Source organism: Myodes glareolus, chromosome 5 (genome assembly GCF_982192425.1).
Source record: "Myodes glareolus chromosome 5, mMyoGla1.1, whole genome shotgun sequence".
Classification (NCBI taxonomy): Eukaryota; Metazoa; Chordata; class Mammalia; order Rodentia; family Cricetidae; genus Myodes; species Myodes glareolus.
Window position 1 is genome coordinate 59594261 of NC_142030.1, and position 18460 is coordinate 59612720.

At 42.4% G+C, this 18460-nt stretch overlaps 1 long non-coding RNA gene across 1 annotated transcript in view; it reads right to left on the reverse strand.

Annotated features, from left to right (window-relative positions):
* Positions 1 to 2136: 2136 nt before the first annotated feature.
* The window catches only part of LOC125391903 (uncharacterized), a 54000-nt gene continuing 37676 nt past the window's right edge, over positions 2137 to 18460 (reverse strand). Inside the window, exons 3-4 of the long non-coding RNA XR_015001348.2 lie at positions 4460 to 4603; positions 2137 to 2573 (exon numbers count right to left, since the gene is read on the reverse strand). This is a non-coding gene — a long non-coding RNA (uncharacterized LOC125391903). The remainder of the gene's footprint in view (positions 2574 to 4459; positions 4604 to 18460) is intronic.

Consider the following 18460-nt stretch of genomic DNA (forward strand, 5'->3'; position numbering starts at 1 on the left):
CCAAAGAATTTAAAATAATACTGAAAATTTAACAGATCTGACTTTGCCATTTATTCCTCATACATTAAATATTCTCATTTAACCAATTGTCTCAAACTGCCTCTCCACAGTAGAAAGTTAACCTTTATGTAGAATCTATTTTAATAAATTATCATTCCAGAAGCAATACTAAAAGATGACTTTATAAATTACTTCATCTATTACATCTTCATTTTCTTTTCCACAAGATGGAAATTAACATATTAATCATCATTAATGTTTATTTGTATATTATTTACACAGTATTTTGTTGGGTGCTTTTAGATAGATTATCTTCTTTGTCCTTAAAACATTCATATAGAGCAGAGGCTGATTGATTATCCCTGTCTTCTAGGTAAAGAGCATGGGTCCTTACAAAGTTCAGAGGCTTGCCCGAGCTGTGCCCGTTAACAACGAGTCGGAGCCAGAATTCAAACCCAGGCATTTCACAGTCATACTGCCTTGACCTTGAAACTTAGGGTCTTCCCACAACACCCCAACCTAGGGGTAGAGTTCCAGGAGAATTTCCTCAGCCTGTGCAATCCTTGTCATGGCAAGAGTATGTGTGCAATTATGGACAAGATTGCAGGCACGGATCATTACACACTTACTATGTTTCTTCTAGTATGCCAATATTCGTGTAGGTTGGAGTAGCCCTAGGTTTGTGTCTGAAGGTGTGTGCTCTGTATTCTCGGAGAGACACGCGCCACTGACAGTCACACAAGCTGTGTTTCCCTGGAAACAGCCAGAGACACGAACAGGGAAAGAATCCCAGAGTCACAACTGGCTAGCTAAACCAGAGAACCTAGATGTGTGAGATTTGGGAACTGAATCAACCAATACCAAAAAAAGATGAAATTAGGTCACCTATGTGAGACTCAAATGCATAAATTTGGCTTTGCTAATGTGCATCATTGATTAGACAAGTTATCTCCTAAAAGCTGCATTGAAATCAAGTTTATATGAAAAAGAATAGCTACTCAGCAACTCTCACTACTAGACAATTTTGTTGGTTCTGCTGTTGGGTTTGTCTGTTTGCTTGCTGGCTTGTTTCTGCATTGCTTGTCAAGGTATCAAATTGTTTCTGTATTGAAAGAAAGCCCTGGGGTCAAGCTGTGGACCCATAGACAACCTGGAAGGACCTGACCTTCCCCTTCTGATCTCAGCTCCACCCTAAGTGAGGGCAGTTGTCAATGCCCTTTGTATCCCACAGGACTCTGAAAGCAGAAAGATGGGGAAAGTTTTGGCATGGTTTTTTAAGAACTACGATCTTGTTGGATAACTTTTCTGTTTGATTAAACATAGGCTATAGTTTGAGATGGTCTTTTTTAGAAGTGTTCATTTTTTAAAAAATGTTAAAAAATAAACTTCTAAAAAAAAACCACCATTTACGCAAATAGCTTATTTCAATTTGGTTTTTGTCTCCCTCTATCAAAAAGTACAAAGCAATTACTCAGAGAGATAATTGTGGGAGTCAGAGGAACTGAAGACCTGACCGATTAGCAAACCTTCCACTTCCAAATTCTCCGGCTATCACAAGCAAACCAGTATGCTCCCAGCTGCCAAACTCAAAGACTGTGCAGGGGAGGCCCAGCGGCAGGCTGAAGGCAAAGGCTGGAAATATCAGCAACTTGAAAAGAGAAGGCCCATTTGCATTCGTGAAACTATTTTTGAAAGCTATCCTAAGTAGTTCACTGGAATGTTTAACAAGAAATAAGAGACATGTCCCAAAAAATGAGAAACTGAGCACCCATGAAAGAAAGGACAACTCAGGTTTCAAACCTGAGTCAGAATCATAATTGTCTTCACTTGTGCTGGTCACCAGAACCCTGTGAGCCTCTGAGCTTCAGAGTCTTTGGTTCTCCCTCCCTCCCCTCCTCTCCTCCTTCTCTCAGTCTATCGTCTCTCCTTCCCCACCCCTCCTTCTCTCAGTTCATCATCTCTCCCTCCCTCCCTTCCTTCTTTTTTTTCTTCTTTAATTTATAGTGCTAGGGGTCAATCCCAGCACTACAAGCACACACTGTACCACCGTGCTACACTCTAACTCAGAGTTTCGGTTCATCAAATCCCATTCTCAAGATGCTGTGAGGACGTAATAATGAGAATACAAGAGACGGGTTAAGTGCATGGACTGCTGGACTCCACAATTTTATTTTAAAACAAAATTAGAACAATTGAGGTGGCTTGGTTACAGAGATGAAATCCAGGCAACGGAATCATAGAGTTACATAAAGATACACAGAAAAGATCAACAAGTTACATAGAGATACACAGAGAATATCAACATCCTAGTTAGGTAACGCTTCATGTCTCATCATTAAAGGGATCACAATGCACTTTCTGGTTTTTAAAAAGAGTAATTTTTTAAAAATATTTATTTATTTATTTATTTATTATGTATACAATATTTTGTCTGTGTGTCTGTCTGCAGGCCAGAAGAGGGCATCAGATATCAGTTCAGATGGTTGTGAGCTACCATGTGGTTGCTGGGAATTGAACTCAGGACATTTGGAAGAGCAGGCAATGCTCTTAACCACTGAGCCATCTCTCCAGCCCTAAAAAGAGTAATTTAAAGTATTTGCAGTTATAAAATCCAGATAAATGCTTTCAAAACTCCAAACTATGGAAACTATAGGAAAAAAATCTAAAATTATGCTAAAATTATTTAGCTGAATTTTCACAGAAAATCAAAACATTTAATACATATACTAACAATTTCAAGATGAATCCAAGGTTCAAACACCAAGAAACTATGTCTTATGTCAATTGTAAAACATACTTTGCTGTATGCTTGGGAGAGCTGTATGACATGGAGCTTGTCCAATTCACATTACATGCTGCTGGAGGTTTGTTCCATCAAGGAAAACTATGATAAAACTTTCCATACAAATTATTATTTGCATTGTCCCTTATTTTACCTTTTATGTAAATATGGACCTTTTAGAGGTCATCTGATGAGTCATAGATGCCCCACCCAGCTATGCCCCTCACTCCAGCCCCGCCCCTCACCAATGGTCACTCAGAAACCCTGGAGGGAGGGAGGTCATATCATCCCGAACCAGGTCCAGAAGAGAGTCTTGGTGAAAAGCCAGGCTGCCAGAGCTGTCAGACCTGGATTTGAGACTCAGGGTTGACACCCACTAGATACAGCAGTGTGGACAAATGCCTCAGCCAACAAAAGACTCTGCCTCCTTGTCAAAGGGGAATGAATAAGAGATCTGACTGTTCCCAGCTTAAACAAGAGACTGTCTTCAAATCACGGAGAACAGCAGATGATTGGTTAGTTTTCTCTTTGCTGTGACAAAATACCAGACAGAAGCAATTTAAGAATGGACTGGGACTGGAGAGATGGCTCTGCAGCGAAGAGTGTGAAATGCGCTTCTAGAAGATTGAGTTTGATTCTCAAAACCTATGTCAGCCAATCCACAACTACCATTAACTCCAGCTCCAGGAGATCTGATGCCCTCTTCTGGAAACATATACGCACTGCACTTACATGCATATACCTACCCATACACATATATAAACAAAATTTAAAAGCCATCAAAGTATTTTTTAAAAGAAAGTAATTGGGAAGTGTGTGGTCTCAGAGTTTGAGGCTACTATCCGTCATGACAGGGAAGTAAAGGCAGCAGAACTGTGAGGCAGCTGGCCACATTGCGTCTGGAGTCTGGAAGCAGAGAACTGAATGCTGATTCCCTGGTCATTTTCTTCCTGTTATTCAGGAAGGGAGCCTTGCCCATGATGGTGCCACTCATATTGAGGGTGGTCTACCCTTCTCAGTGAAGCTTTCTAAAAGCGCCTTTATAGACACACCCAGAAGTGTCTTTCCGTGATGATTTCAAATTCAGTCAAGCTGATGATTACAATTAACATCACAGTGTCAACCGATGTGAGCTACTGCTACTCTTCCCTAGTCGGCACAGACGGCAGGAAGAAGTTATTCCGTGCAGCCAGGTCCTTGAGCTCTCATGCTATGCTCTTCATACAGCATCCAATGTGTAAAGAGCACAATAAGCCCACCAAGGACTTTGCCTTTTAGACCCAATAATGGAACTCCATTAGCTTAGGGAGGAGAATAAAAAAAAGTGAAAAAAGAAAGACTATGTACGTCTTTCCTTGTACCTCTGTCGCATCTTATAGGGTTCCTAAATTTCAGGATAATAAGAGAATTAAAAATATATGTCAGTTGATTATTTTATGTGCCTTTTCCATTTATTTGATTTGTGTGTTTGTGTGTGTGTGTGTCACAGTACACATGCAGGAGTCAGCGGAAAAAATTGTAAGTGGATTTTTCTCTGCAGCTGCTTTCCAAACAACCACTCAGAGTCTTAATATTAATTATAAATGCTCGACCAATAGCTCAAGCTTGTTATTAGTTAACTCTGACACTTAAGTTAACCCATATTTCTTATCTATACTTTACCACCTGACTTGGTACCTCTTCCCAGTATGGCATGCCCATCTTGCTTCTCGCTGCATCTGCTCGCGACTCCAGACTCCGCCATTCCTCTTCGCAGCCTTCTCTCTGTGTCAGGCTGTTTCGCCCAATCTCTTCCTGCCCAGTGATCGGCCAATCAGCTCCCTATTAAAATGAGAACAATGCGTATTTACAGTGTACAAAAATTGGTTCACAGAGACAACTTAATAGGAGTCAGTCCTCTCCTTCACAGTGTGGTTCCAGGAATCAAACTCTGGCCATCAGTCTTGAATCACCCCCGAATCATCTCATCAGACTCGCCATCATTTATTTCTACAAACCCAGAAATTATAGGTCTATAGGAGAGTCATTTCATACAGATACGACAGGAAAAAGCACACAGCAAGAGATCTGATCTATTGGCTTCATTTAGGGCCAATCAAATACTATTGTTATCTTCTTAATAGAGTAGAGCTTAATCTCAAGCTTTTACTGACCATGAAAATGCTCGCAATATTTGGATTTCTCAACTGTGATCGTTCATACAAAGAAGCTTGATCAAGACTCTGTGACACTACTGAAGTGTAGTAGGAGAGACTATGAAAAGTTATTGGCAAGAATGTCCCACAAAATATGAAAACAGCAAAGATTCAAATGAGTTGAAATAACATATGATAGTGGACCACACTGGCACTGGACCACACTGGCACTGGACCACACTGGCACTGGAATTGCTCTCTGATCTTGCCTTCGACCGAAATCCTTACATCCTACTAGACCAGCATTCTCAACCTCTCACAGTGGTCACCTAAGATCATTGGGAAAAAAAAAACCGGTAGTTACATTATGGTTCATACCAGTAGCAAAATTACAGTTATGAAGTAGCAACAAAAATAAGTTTATGGTTGGAAGGGTCACCACAGCCTGCAGAATTGGATTAAAGAGTCACAGCATTAGAAACTTTGAGAATCACTGCTGTAGACTCTACTGAACGTGAGAGAGAAGATAGTGGAAGAACTCCCCCCACTCCTTAGTTTGTTAGTTTGTGAGAAATGATTGCCTTAGCCAATGACCATGTCCTAGTTGCTTTGCTGTTGCTGAGATAAGCAAATTTGTGATAAACCGCTTATTTGGTTTAAAGTTTACAGTCCATCATTGAGAAAAAACAAAACAAGAACTCAAGACAGGACCTCAAGGCAGGAACTGAAGCAGAGACCAGAAAAGAAATTTGCTTACTGGCTTGCTCTGCTTGCTTTCTTATACAACTCAGAACCATCTGCCCATGAGTGATACCACCACATCAATTATTAATCAATAAAATACCCCCGCAAGCACAACCACAGACCAGTCTGATAAAAGCGTAACTGAGGTTCCCTCTAGAAGAAATCTCTAGAGTATGACAAATTGACAAACCAAGACAGCACAGGCTTCTTCGTCTCTTTGTCTTTTGCCTCTGAAATTTGGAATCTCCTTTAATTTGGTTCTAAATCAGAAACCTCCATTAACGATCAGGAGAGAAGAGAGAGTAGAGAACGTTGGTGGCTCCAGGAAGAGAAGAGAGATATGTAGGGGAGGCTCCCTCTAGAATGGTGCTCAGTGCATGGCGGGAGAGTAAAGAGGCCCTGCCACTGCTTATCCTGTCGTGAACACAGCAGGCTGTCCTTAATTCTCTCTGTATAAACATTCTAGGCACTGAAACAGCCAAAATGAGTAAAACTTGCTAAGGTATCATCTTGAACGAGTCGTGACGTTTAGGGAAACCAATACCACATGTGATGCAAATACATTTTATACTACAGGATGGCATGTGCACGTGCTCAATGTGAGACACAAATAATGGCTAAATGGAGTCCAGAGAACAGAAGACTGAACGGGAAACTGAGGCTGTACAGGAGCGTATGTTATACAGGATGGTATTTTTGTCTGAAGGAGGGAGCGAGAGCTTGCAAAGCCCCCGGTTTAGGTGAAGGCAATGGGGAGGGAACGTGCCACGATGAGATGATAAACCTTAGCTGAGGGCCAGAGACCTGAAGGGATGCTGGAAGACTGGTCTTGCTCAAGGATAAAGGGAAGAGCAGCCATTTCAACAGAGGAGATGCTGGGAGATGCTGCAAGCCACCTCACAAATAACTGAGTACATCTTTTTTTTCAAACATCTGTTTTTAGGCAGACTTTCTACAAGAATATGCAACATTGGGTCAGAAAACCTTTTGTGTACTAATAGCTCTTAATAACAAAGGTATATGGATGAAAAGGAGGGGAAAGAATGCCCAACCATTATGGCTTCAATTAAGTAAAATTGATCCTCGGTTGTAAACAAAGAGGTAATATTAATTCTCGTAGTTGATGCTGGATGTGAGTGGTATGATCTCCAGAGAAAACAAGGTCCTCGAATTTTTCTAAATTTGCATGACAAAAGTTTAAGAAAGACAGATTAGAAAACAAGGCATTTCTCCCCACCCCCACACACACCCTCGATAGCCTCAAGACTGAAAAGGAAAATACCATTCACTTCTCCACACCCACACAGATCCCTGAGCCCACACTGTTGCCAGGGCTGTGGTGGTGATCTTGCTTTCCTTTCACAAGGTCCAGGGCAGTATAATCACCCTGAGTAACTTCACACTGAGGACTCAGGTTTCAGATCTGGCTCAGAAGCGTCCAGCATGAAAGCGGTTCACAGACCCAAGCAGGGTCTCCAGTTACTGGGAATGAACAAAACCTGTTCAATAAGAGGAAGTGGGTGTGGGGAACACAACCGGAAACTGCTGGATTTCTCAGTTCCTCCTCTTCCTTTTTCTATTCCAAGTCCCCGTGGTCCTACATCTTCAGAACCACCAGCTCCTATCCCATCACAATGTAAAACAAGTCACTACAAACTAGGGGCACCAAATTTTAATACGGTTAGTTGGGGAAATTTTTTATAGCTTTCTGTACTTATAAAATATTGCCCAATTACCCAAAAAAAGTCCAAAAATAGTCCCTTTTCTTCCTGTAGCATATAGATGGAAGACACGGCAACCGAATGTCTAACCCAAACTAAGCACAACCCCAAGGCTCTAGATCTTGCTTCACATTTCCACAGCCCCGATGTTCACTGGAGACCAATCACAGTACGGATGAAACTGCCGGAGCAGAGCAAAGCAAAAGCCATCTCCGGACTCCAAACGAGTCAACGACAGAGCCAAGATTTAAATCCTGACGCCCTCTCACGGGATGTCCACATCCTTAACACCACATTATAAAGGTGCCCAGAAGAAAGGCCTCCGTGAGTCTGTACATATAGAACAGACTACATTTTACTCAAATTTCTTGAGGATGAATTATTCAAATGGGTTATCGCATCTTCAAGGGAAACTACTGAAAACCACCCTAGTATGGATGAAATGCCCAACTCAGGTGTGCGAGGTGAGAACATGTATCCGCATGAGTGGCTTGATTACTGTTCCTATCCATCGATGCCTGCCCCATCCCTGAATACCAGGGGTACTGGACCCCTGGCCTTGAAAACAGATGATCCTTTCAGCCTTGATTATACTCAATCAACAAACTCCTCATCCAGCTCTGCATGTTTGACTCACCCTGTAGACACGTGTAGTTGGTGTACTATGCTGCAACGCTGAGGATTTATCTGCTCCCATGGTTTCTGCAAGAAGGCAAATATCAACTAGAGCACAATGTCCATGGGATTATGGGGTCTTCACCAGGAACGACTCTAAAGCAAGTTCTAGCGGTCAGCACCTTTTCCAGAGTCCTCCACATGTCACATTGCCCTGCAAAGCTGGGAATGCAGAAACAAAGGCTTCCAGTGTCATTTCCATTTCTGAGAAGACTGAATTAACGTTGCCAGGGAAACAAAATCTCGGTTTCCTATTAAATTCACTTTCAGCTTACCTGTTGGGCCTCTCAAAGCTGGGTTGAAACATAATAAAGGGAGGGAGCTGCGGTCCTTTTATTAAAAGCTCTCGGAGCACATATTTCCCAGGTAAAGATAATCCAAAAAGAATAGATTGGGGCAACACTCATCTTAAAAGAGATTCAGCTCCTCCCAGACTGAGTGTGTACTATGGGGGGTGGCAGGATCGCCATTAGATGGTGCCCTCCAGGGTCCTTCTAACAGTAACCGAGGAAGTGCCGGACTCCAAAATTTCTCATCTCTGTTTCTAGTGGACACAGTTGACCTCAGGATTCTCTGTTCTGATAGAACTTGCAAGCTATGTGTATGAGGCGGCAACAGAGCAGAGAGGACTGGGACTAATGACTCGGGGAGAGCTGGAGTAGCATCGGGAGAGGAGAGACCATGTGGGAAAGGAGGAAAGAGAGAGAGGGAAACGGCCTGGTGTTTAAGGTTGAAGCATGAGAAGAGCTAACACCGTAAACCATAGATGACACCGGTGCCGCTTGCGTCAGGGCACAGCAGGTGGTGAGGGTGATCTAGAGAAGGGCTATGGGTTCCACACAAATGTAGATGTACCTGCGCGAGTATGGGCTTTTCTCTGCTTAGCCAGAATGCACCGTTGTCTTCAGCCAGAATGGCAAGAATTTCACAGAATGATTTTGCTAGTATCTGAGCACTCCCAGCGATTTGGTGAAGCCCAGTTTTAATCCATCATCAATCCCTAAGGACCAGGAAGAGGTTTGCGCTTTTCAAATCTCAGCCAAGACATTGTTTCCCGAATACAGCTAGCCCAGCTCTGCAGACTAGATTTAATCCATGTTACAATCTCTCAAAGCTTTGCTCCCATTTTCGTCAAATCACTTACCATTAGAAGCTACACATTTCTATTTTTCTTTCTTTCTGTTTTCCCTTTATTAGACTGCAAGATTCTTACTATTAAAAAATATGTATGTTTGCTTCCACTAAGAACTATGTTCTCGGTTTCTGCATGGAGCCTAGCACATAGTAGGTGCTCAGCAATGTTTGTTGACTAAATAAATGGACCTCAAGCATATATGTCCAAGAGGAATCAAACCATCCCATAAGAAACAAGGAGAGCAAGTCAGCCTGGCCCTTGAGAGACTTACCTAGCAGGTACCCATTTCCTAACAGTGTTGCTCAAAGGGTGAACCAGATAAAATGTGGGTCCAGGATGAGTTTGAATAGCCTTATCATCCACATATAATGTTGTCTCCATGTTTAGCTTTTTGCTTATGATAAGCTTTCAGAATGATATTCTGAATAAGTTCTTGGGGGAGGGGGGCTGTTGACTTCAGCCAAGGATCACTTGTCTTTCCTGAGACCGGAAAGATTTGGACCTCGTGAGTAAACAGCCTGTTGGATGAGACACAGAAACCTCAACAATGCTTGGCAGACTCCTAGCAGGTTACAACGTCTGCCCTTGCCAGCTCAACTTGGGCACTTGAATGCTGTTTCCTTGTCCCCTCAAAGTCTCTGAAAAGACCTCCTGCTGAAAGCGGGCATCCAGAGTCATACGGAGAAGGGTAGTGCCCAAGAATTCTTTCCTCAACATGGATTAAATCCAGCTGCAGTGAGACGCGGCAGACCATACATTTGAGAGCATTTAAATAATTAGGCTGGGTCTTAGTATTAATCCAAAAGTAGTCTGTTTGTTTCTGTTATTGCGTTTGTGCTACTAAAGCCATGAAGAAAATGCGTTGAGAAAAAAATGACAGACAGAATCCCCTAGAGTAGATCTGTAAGGCCACCCTGACAGCTGAGTCAACATCCAGAAGGACACGAGGAAGCACGAGAGAGCCGGAAGCCACCAAAGCTATCCAAGGTCCAGAGTTTCCTGAGGCAGAAGGAGTCGGAGTGCTTTGAGTCAGAGACACCTCCCTTGACTTCGGACTCTACTGAGGTGACTGACCTTGGAGAAAGCTCTCCACCTCTCTGAGCCTCTGTTCCCTGATTTTAGACCTGAAGATAACAGCACACCTGACTTCCAGCATTACTTCCAGGCAAGAACCATACAAGGAGCCGCCATCCTGTGCCAGCCTGAAGGAAGTATATTTGTTCATTCTACTGGGCATTTTTCTACGAACTGTCCTCCTCGCTGCTCCGCTTTTTTATCTCTGTTACAAAAATGAACCAATTATGGATCATTTATTTGTGCCACCGACTCGTATATTTTGCTTAATCAGTGGTGCCATTCTTTCGGCTGTAATGAGTCTGCGGCTGTAATGGTGTGAATCAGAGTAATTGTGTTTTTGCGGTCTCCGAAAACAAGAAAAAGAGACAGAGCGGGAGAAGAAGAGGAGGAGGAGAGATTGTGGACTAGAGGAAGAGAGAGTAAACGAGGACAAGCACATCCCAGAAGCAGATGCAAAACCATATTTGATTATACACATTTGTCAGAGGTTCTGGTCTGACCAGACACACATGGGTGGTGGTGATAAGTACGTCTGGGAAGGCTCCTGGCTGTCTGCCTTCCTCTGTGCCTCTCCTCCTCTTCTCCACACCCACTTTCCTTTAACTCCCCTCTCCAGCTCCCCAAATTCACTCTCCTTGACCCCCTCCATAGCCAGTTTCATGAACTTTGACCCCTTGTGCCGACTCATCTTATACCCTCTCTGCTTTGTCCAACTCCAGCGTTCTCTCCTCTATGTTCAAAGCAATTTGGCCCCCAGGTTTTTCTCTTGTAACCTGTCTTCAAAAGATTCCTCAACCCAAGACTGACTCAGTTCACTTCTTGTCCCCAGTTCTGTCTCCGGAGAGCTCATTCCTGTTTCTTATCGCCTTGAACAGGAGGACCAGGAAAATGTCCTCTTGATGATGCTCACATAGCCCAAGACTCTTTGTAGCTTCGGTGCCTGTCCTAGACCTAGCTCTGGGATCCGCCTGCCTCTGCCTCCCGAGTGCTGGGACTAAAGGCATGTGCCACCACCACCATGCTAACACTCTGAATTTCAATTATTCACACTGACATATAATAAGATGCAAAAAACATGGGTTTTTCGATCATGATTTCTAAAGTCAAATATTTAAAATTCTAGAAATAGTAGAATCAACCCACACTGTTAAACAGTTTGGATATCAGCATTTCCATGACACAAACAAAGCAGGGCTGTTGACCAATGAAAGAAAGTTGTGTTGTTTAAATACCTGAATTGACAAATTGAGAAAGTGCATCAACTTAACTTACTTAGGATCAGTTAGGAAATAGTATTTATACAGTCTCTAGCATAAGTCGCAAAGGGGAATGTTCAATCAAAATTGCAGTGACCTTGCTACCCTTTCGTGTGGTTTGAAGGTATCCCTCACAGATTTGTATAACGGAATCCTGTCCTTAGTGGAGTTCCTGATGGGAGGCCTCTCAAGGTTCCTTGAAAGGAAATATTACAGTCTGAATGGAGCCACAGTTACCCCCAAAGAGCAAGACTAGCTATTCCCCACTCTCCTTGGCTTCTTGTCTCATCGTGTGTGCTCTCTCTCTTATAATACTATCCACCATGAGTCCTACATCAGAATCTAAATAAAGGAAATTAATTACACAATTTTGTATTTTCAGACTCCAAAACCTTTCCTCTAAAGAAGGTTTTTTTCTTTTTTTTTTTCTTTTTGGCTTTTCAAGACAGGATTTTCCTGTAGCTTTGGAGCCTGTCTGGAACTACCTCTTGTAGACCAGGCTGGTCTCAAACTCACAGAGATCCACCTGCCTCTGTCTCCCAAGTGCTGGGATTAAAGGCGTGAGCCACCACTGTCGGGCTCAGAGGTTCTTTTCTTTATACATTACCTTGCCTGCGCTATTTTGCTATTTTAATGAGAGGCAGACTTCAGTTGGGCAACCAACTTGAATGGTTCAGGATCAGGACTTTCTCCTAACTAAAAGCTGCCATGATGAACAAAAGTAACACAAAGTCTGTTCCTCTAGTTTCTAGTTAGCTTCAGCCCTCAGATTGACACAGCCCAGAGCTCCATGAGCGGGTTCTGTAGGGGGACTGCCTTGACAACATTGGCCTATGAGCATGCCTGTAGGCATTTTCTTCATTAATGATTGCCGTAGTAGGCCCCAGCCTGCTGTGGGCGGTCCCGTCCCTAGGTAGGATGTCCCACATATATATAAGAAATGCAAGCTGAGCAGATGCTAGAACAATCCACTAAGCAGCTTTCTTTCATGGTCCCTGCTTCCGATTCTCTGATTCTCTTGAGTTCCTGCTTTTTGTGATAATGAGCTACAACCAGATCCATAAGCCACATAAACTCTTCCTTTCCAAGTTCATGGCAACAGAAAGCAATACACCTAGTTTAAAGCTTTCATATTACATTCTACATTATATTATTAATATACCCAGTTTAAAGCTTCTATATTACATTCTATTATTATTCTACAGTCTTTACTTATTTTTAAATTCTAGGAGAGAGTATAAAAGCTAAGCAAAGGTATACTATTATCTTTTATTTGTAAGGTAATATTACATGATTAATTGTAGTCTAGTGCACACAGGCCAAAGGCTGTCAGTTGCACACTTAAAATTGAAGTATCTATTAGGACACTCAGATGTTCAAAATCACATAGCAGTATCTGGGATTTTTCTTAGCCAAATGATGATGCTAAATATTAATGACATTCACATTCTTATTATTATTCAGGAGACAGACAATATATAAAATATATAAAAGAAGAATTACTTTGATCAAAAGTAAGGATAAATGACCTTAACCTACTTTTCTCTGCCTTCATCCTCCCATGTCTCTGGGGAGCACAGTAAGAATAGCTGGACTTATTTTGAAATGCAAAGTTTTATAGTCATGGAAGGGAGGCGACAGGGAAAACTAAAGGGGGTATTAACCGGTGAAGCACATAAAATACATCAGCTTCAAAGAACATAATTCTAGAATTGGACTTGATAGGCTAGATGCTGTGAACCTGGTCTTGCTAAGCACTCAGCCTCCTCTGATCCAGCCTGTTTTCCGTCATCCAGGGGCCACCAACCCGAGCAAGAGGAAAGCTGTCTCTGGATAGTGAAGTCTCCTCTCACCTGCACACGCAGAGGCCTAGGAGAGCATGGGGCATTGCCATTTAATTACTGTACGTGGCTAAAGGGCCGTCCCTGTTCGAAGCTCCAGTAATCATGGCAAAAAAGACCCACACTCTCATTCATCCTGTAGTACAGCGATGACCAGAAAAATGTGAACGATCAGTGGTGGTGTGTTATGAAGAAAGCTGAAGTGGATAGACCAAGAATCATGCCCCACACAGCATGATCTTGAGAAACCAATCTAGGCACACCTGCTTAGACAGTAGCAGCTTTTGAGTTGTTTTCCTCTTTCTATATTGGATATAAGATGGACCTGGAGTTCATTCCTGTGTAGGTTGGGATTCTTTTTCCTGAAAAAATCCCTCTAGAAAAAGAAGTTTCTTTCCTCTGGGTTTGAGGAAGAATCTCTTCTGTACATTCTTGCTTACTTTTCCCTACCAAAGTAGTGAGAGACCCAGGGTCAAGGATAGAAATCAAGTTGAGAGAAAGAAAAAGAGTAAGGCTACTGAGCATCCCTTGGAAAGGAGTACCAAGCATCCCTTGAAAGAAGAGCACCAAGCTTCCTTGGAAGAGGAGTACCAAGTTTCCTTGGAAGAAGAGTAACAAGTTTCCTTGGAAGCAGAGTAACAAGCATTCATTGGAAGCAGAGTACCAAGCATCCCTGGAAGAGGAGTACCAAGCTTCCTTGGAAGAGGAGTATCAAGCATTCATTGGAAGAAGAGTACCAAGCTTTCTTGGAAGAAGTAAAATGGTGCTGGCCTCTAAGTTACAGCCATGGTTTCAAAAATTTCAAGTGAGTGATTGTTTTACATCTTCCACATGAAGATATGAAAGATATGGGCTCCTCATGAAGACCTTCAGAGCACAAGATACCCAAAGTCTCCTTCCTCCTCCTGCCATGAGAAAAAAATTAACATTGTTGATGCTTTTTTGAAAGATTTACCATTATTTGCATGAAGCTAGCAAGCCAAGAGCCTAGATTTGCCCAGGCCCCACCCCCAAGCCTTGAGAAATGTCTTTAAAAATGCTTTCACAGCCAGGCAGTGGTGGCATGCCTTTAATCCCAGCATTCAGGAGGCGGAGGAAGTGAGTTTGAGGACAGGTTCCAAAACTACACAGAGAAATCCTATCTCGAAAAAATAAATAAATAGAAATAAAACAAACCCAAAAATGTGTTCACATGGTCATATATGAAAAAATTGCCAAAGTCCTATTCTCACTTCATTTTTATTCATGCTGATGTTCTCTATATATGCTTGAAGTCCTTAAAAATGTGTATCCACCCCTGTGCCATCAGACACAGTGTAAACAGCCACACTGACAAACACACAAGAACTCAGTGTACCCCTTGTTATGTGAAAAATGATATTTAGCTTCTACTTCATTGCACACAAATATAGATTCTTCCCCAAAAAGCCTATGAAGGAAACAAACTGGTTTGACTGTTGAGGTATACACTTTCTGATAGTACCAGTTACCACGATTTCCACGTTCTCAAACAAAACTAGAAATGTTGGGGCTGGAAAGACTGTTCAGCACATAAGATCACTAGGTGCTCTTGCAGAGGACCCAGGTTTGATTCCCAGCCCTCACATGGCGTCCCATACCCACCATCTACAACTAGTTCCAGAAGAGCTGATTCCTTCTTTGGGGCTCTGTAGACACCAGGCACATGCACGTGGCTCACATGTATACATGTAGGCACTCACACATACATATAAAATAAAAACAAAACTTTTTCTAAAGAAAGAAATGAGAATCCACCCAAACTGCTTTGTTTCCAAAAGTACATGAATAAACACTATTTTGAACTCTTAAATACCATCTGTCTCAGCACAGACGTAATTAATAGTGTGCTAAGCTCCTTTGCTTGACATCGATACTTTAATGGACTCATTAAAATGTTTAAGTGATATTTATTAGAAATAAGTTAAGTCCACTCCCTTCTCGGCCTCTCTTTTCTCCCAAGGGTAAGGGTGATGATAGGGTAGGACAGTGAACCACTAACCACAAAACATGAGGTCAGCCATATAACAGACTTCCTTAAGTAAGAACCTAAAAACAAAATGCAGCCAACATGTCATAACAATGTGCTAACATCCGCAGATGATCAGGTTAGCTGCAGGGGGCCGTCAGAAATCTCCCTGCACTTATCTGAAAGACAAACATAATCTCTGTGTTCCCAGGAAAGTAGTAATTGAGTCCTTTACTCGAACTTACAAGACAATGACCACTTACCACTAAATATGTGCCCAAAGTTGCCCACAAAGGCTTTGTGCTTAGTTCTTGGGTGCAACCCTACTAACCCAGATGTGATACATGAATTTCTGTAGGTGTGGTTTCCTTTGAGTGACACCTAATACAGAATCAGCTTCAGAGTATCTGAAACTTCACCTTCGGATTCATCTTTCCCATCTAGAAAAGACTTTTTAGAAAGAAAAACAAAGCTGTCTAACCACATAGGGAGTTGTTGTGTATGTGTGTTTGTGTTCGAGGGGCTCAATCGAAGAGTATGCTAATACCTACGGCATCACAGACCATGGGAAAATAAAACACCAGACAGGTGCAGGGAACAGCAGGTGACACCACAGACAGAAGCAATGGAGATTGGGAGGCACTAAAGATGACTCCTGGTTTTTCCAAATTCCATGGTTTATCAGTGTTGGCACCAAGACTATGTATACAACAGTCATGTGTCCTACAGCACTAATGAGGATTTAGGATCAATCATAAACTATCCCTCAGTTTTCTCTAATACCAATGATACCCACACACCACGTAGCTCGCTGTCTTAGTCACTGTTCTGTTGCTAAGAAGAGACACTATGACCACAGCAACAAGGCTAAGAGAAAGCATCTCACTGGGAGCTTGTTTACAGTCTCAGAAGTTTAGTCCATTGTCATCACGGCAGGGAACATGACGGAATGCAGGCAGGCATAGTGCCAGAGAATTAGTTGAGAGTTGTGTCCTGATTGATCTGAAGACAGAGAGAGAGAGAGAGAGAGAGAGAGAGAGAGAGAGAAAGAGAGAGAGGAGAGAGAGAGAAAGTCTGGGCCTGGCATGGGTTTTGGAAACCTCAAAACCCACCCCCAGTGTCACACTTCCTCCAGCAAGGTCCCACCTCCTAATCATTCTCACAGAATGCATCGCCCTAGTGACCATGCATTCGAATATATGACCTATGGGGGCCATTCTTATTCAAACCACTGCACTTACTGAGAGCAGAAAGGAAAATTCCAGAATTTTAGCAAGGATTTCAGTATTTCTGGATGGTTCAGACAGTTCTGTGTGAGACTGAAGCCTCCTCTGCACATGTTTCATTAACACCATGTCCTTCTCATTAGACCAAAGCCCACATGACCACATTCAGTGAAACATTTCCAGATTGTTTACACTTAAAAGACACGACCAGGATAAAATTCCTAGTAATGCTCACATCTCTAAGTGTGAGACAAGGAATGCAAAGGAAAAGTAAGTAAATGGAATAATATATAGAAAAAAATCCCCCCTCTCTTCTTCTCTGTCACTTTCCCCCTCCTCATTTTAGAAAAGTGGGGAGCTGGTGGCGATTCTGTCCGGAGCAAGAGCGTCTCTCATTGTGGGCATAGATGGAACGTGGTCCTTGGTGCAGAAACATGCCTGGCATTTCTAAGAAATATGGTCAGCACTTCTAGATCACACTGAGGAAAAGCACTGTGTGTGTGTCTGTGTGTCTGTGTGTGTCTGTGTGTGTCTGTGTCTGTGTCTGGTCTGTCATTTGACCAAAAAGGTAACAAGGGAGCATAGCCACCATGACCATCATGGCAGAAATGGAGATACTCTACAGAAAAACTGTACCTGCCCCCAGACTGTTGGAATTTCCCCAGGGGTCCCATGTTAGGAGAGAAAAGAATGAGGCCCTGGTGCTTGGCAGAATGAGAACTTGTCCCCTGGAAAGCGATTATGCTATTCTGAAAACAGACCACCTTGCAGGGGGAGAGCTTGCTGAGACAATGGTGATGCATAGGACCGTACCTTGAACCTTGAACAAATCTGCTAAGTTAGGTAAATCTATTTGTCTATATTTAAAGATAAACCTTATGTCAAGGCCACAAAAATGATTCGGGCATGACAGGGGGTTATCAAAGGAACTCTCTGTTCCTCTTCCTAACGTAGCCACATAGAAAAAATAGATCTCCTTTTTCACAATGAATTATGTAGATGGCCCTTTAAGAATAATTGACTAAAATTGACTTCTTTGTTCTGCTAGGACCCAGGCCCTGATCCTAACAACTCTAGTAGTAGAGGCTTAGAAAGGATTTTGGGATTTCTTCCAAAGACGATGAGACATCAGCTCTAGCTGGTAGAGGGTTTGGATCAAGAGTGACGTGTTTTGCATTGTGCTTTTCGACAGCGCAGAGTTCCCTGAGTAAGCACCATGGAAGCATTAGAAGCAGTTAAGAGAGTGGTGCGATTATTTGGATCAGAAAGGATGGCTTAGACAGACATAAGAAATGGTAAGTCTTTCAGTAGACTTAGAAGAGGGAGCCAAGATGATTGATAATGCCATTAAAATGAAATAAAATACTAAAGGAGGGTGTTTAATTTCTGGCCCAAACTAGAAAACATAATTAGCATTTAGTAATATGGGAAAACCTAAGGAATGAGGAGTTTTACCAAATGCGTGCCACTTTTGAGCATGGTAACTTGTAGATGGTTTTGCAGAGACAAAGAAAGTAGCGAACTGTTGAGAAGGGTTTTAGGTAATTAAACAGAGCTGCCGAGCAAGCAGTCTCTTGTTCAGAAGCCAGGTCTCGGGCGTTACACAAATGTGGCAGTCGTCCCCCTGAGCACAGCCTTGTCAGCCGTGGTCAGATGGATGCCCAGGCCAACAGGAAAACAGAGAAGAGAAAAATCCTTCTGGAAGGATGAAGCACAAATACATCCATCATCAGGGTAATAAGTTTCATTGAACCGTTGAGGATAAAATTTATTGCTATTTATGCACATATTATGTCAATCAAACTTCTTTTGGGGAAAGAAGGAAAAACACATATAGTAGTGTTTTACTTGGGTGTATAAAGGTATGTACATCTCATAAAA